Source organism: Trichechus manatus, unplaced genomic scaffold (genome assembly GCF_000243295.1).
Source record: "Trichechus manatus latirostris isolate Lorelei unplaced genomic scaffold, TriManLat1.0 scaffold00063, whole genome shotgun sequence".
NCBI classification, from domain to species: domain Eukaryota; kingdom Metazoa; phylum Chordata; class Mammalia; order Sirenia; family Trichechidae; genus Trichechus; species Trichechus manatus.
Genome location: NW_004443999.1, coordinates 1,112,681 through 1,114,858, shown reverse-complemented (window position 1 = coordinate 1,114,858; position 2,178 = coordinate 1,112,681). Strand labels below are relative to the sequence as shown.

Sequence of the window (2,178 nt, the reverse complement as noted above, 5' to 3'; positions counted from 1 at the left end):
GTCAACTGGGCTAGTCCATGATTCCCAGTGTTGTGTGATTGTCCACCTTTTTGTCATCTGATGGGATTTTCCTATGTGTTGTAAATCCTACCTCTATGATGTTAATGAGATGGGATTAGTGATGGTTATGTTAATGAGGCAGGGCTCAATCTACAGGATTGGGTTGTGTCTTTTTTTTTTTTTTTAAGAGTTCACCTTTTACTGAACATGGTACAAAAGGGATTTAGTCAAAAAGACCAAAGCCCATGTCATCATTGGACTCTTCAGATTCTTCTTTCTTTGCTTCTACTTTCTTTTCCTCAGCTGGGGCAGCAGCAGTGGAGGGGGCAGGTCCTCCCGCTGGTGCGGTGCGGGCTGCTGGGGTAGGTCCACCAGCCCACATTGCAGATGAGGCTCCCGATGTTGCCTTTGGCCAGGGCCTTTGCAAACAAGCGAGGCCAGAAAGGTTCCAGGTTTACACCGGCTGCTTTAATGAGGGCATTGATCTTATTTTCCTTCATGGTGTTGTGCAGGATGAGGGCGGAGTAGATGCAGGAGAGCTCGAAGATGGAGGCCATAACACAGGAGTGCTGGGCTGGTGGCTGCCGGGCACGGTGCTAGTCACCAGATGAAGTGAGGGCCTCACCCCAGTGCAGCCTTAGCTTCCTCTGAAGAACCTAGCACCTTAGCAGCAGCAGAGGAAAGGGCTAGGTTGTGTTTTAAGTCAATCTCTTTTGAGATATAAAAGGGAGAAGCAAGCAGAGAGACATGGAGACCTCATACCACCAAGAAACAAGAGTCAGGAGAATTGCATGTCCTTTGGATCTGGGTCCCTATGCTGACAAGCTCTTCAACCAGGGAAGATTGATGACAAGGACCTGCCCCCAGAGCTGACGGAGAGAGAAAGCCTTCCCCTGGAGCTGGCACCCTGAATTCGGACTTCTAGCCTCGTAGACTGGGAGAGAATAAATTTCTCTTTGTTAAACCTACCCACTTGAGGTGTTTCTGTTATAGCAGCACTAGATAACTAAGACACCCTCCTTGATAGTTTTTTTTTTTTAATTTTACTATGCTTTAGGTGAAAGTTTACAGCTCAAGTTAATCATTCAAAAATTTATACATATTTTGTTTTGTGACATTGGTTGCAATCCTCACAATGTGACAGCACTGTCCCGCTTTCTACCTCGTGTTCCCTGTGTCCATTCATCCAGTTCCTGTCCTTTCCTGCCTTCTCATCTTGCTTGTGGGCAAGTGTTGCCCGTTTGGTCTTGTATATTTGTTACTGTTTGTTTTATAGGCCTGTCTAATCTTTGTCTGAAAAGTGGGCTTTGGGAGTGGTTTCAGGTGAGTCAGCACAGTGTCCGGGGGCCATAGTCTCAGAGGTTCCTCCTTCAGTCTCTGTCAGACCGGTAACTCTGGTCTTTTTTTCTGTGAATTTGAATTTTATTCTACATTTTTCTCCCACTCTGTCTAGGACTCTGTTTTGATCCCTGTCAGAGCGGTTGGTGGTGGTAGCCGGGCACCATCTAGTTTTTCTGGGCTCCGGCTGGTAGAGGCTCTGGTTCGCGTGCTCCTTTAGTCCTTTGGGCTAATATTTTCCTTGTGTCTCTGGTTTCTTCATTTTCCTTTGATCCAGGTGGGATGGGACCAATAGATGTATCTTAGATGGTTGCTCCCAAGCTTTTAAGACCCCAGAGGCTACTCACCACAGTAGAATGTAGAACATTTTTTTAATGAGCTGTGTTATGTCAATTGACCTAGATGTCCCCTGAGACCATGGTCCCCAGCCCTCAGCCCCAGCTACTCAGTCCCTCAAAGTGTTTGGATGTGTCTAGGAAACTTCTATGACTTTGGCTTTGTCAAGTTATGCTGACTTCCCCTATATTGTTTGTTGTCTTTTCCTTCACCGAAGTTGTCACTTGTCTACTATCTAGTTAGTGATTTTCCTTCCCCATCCCTCCTCTCATAACTATCAAAGAGTGTTTTTTTCTGTAAACTTTTTCTTAAGTGCTTGTAATACTGGTCTCATACAATATTTGTCCTTTTGTGATTGACTTATTTCACTCAGCACAATACCCTTCAGATTCATCCATGCTGTGGGATGTTTCTATTGTTTATCATTGGGGTTGTATTCCACTGTGTGTATGTACCACAATGTGTTTATCCATTCATCTGTTGATGGGCACTTAGGTTGTTTCC

General features: G+C 45.2%; 1 pseudogene; it reads right to left on the bottom strand.

Moving 5' to 3' along the window:
• Window positions 1–223: 223 nt before the first annotated feature.
• Window positions 224–557, bottom strand: LOC101358240 (60S acidic ribosomal protein P1 pseudogene; annotated as a pseudogene).
• Window positions 558–2,178: the final 1,621 nt, after the last annotated feature.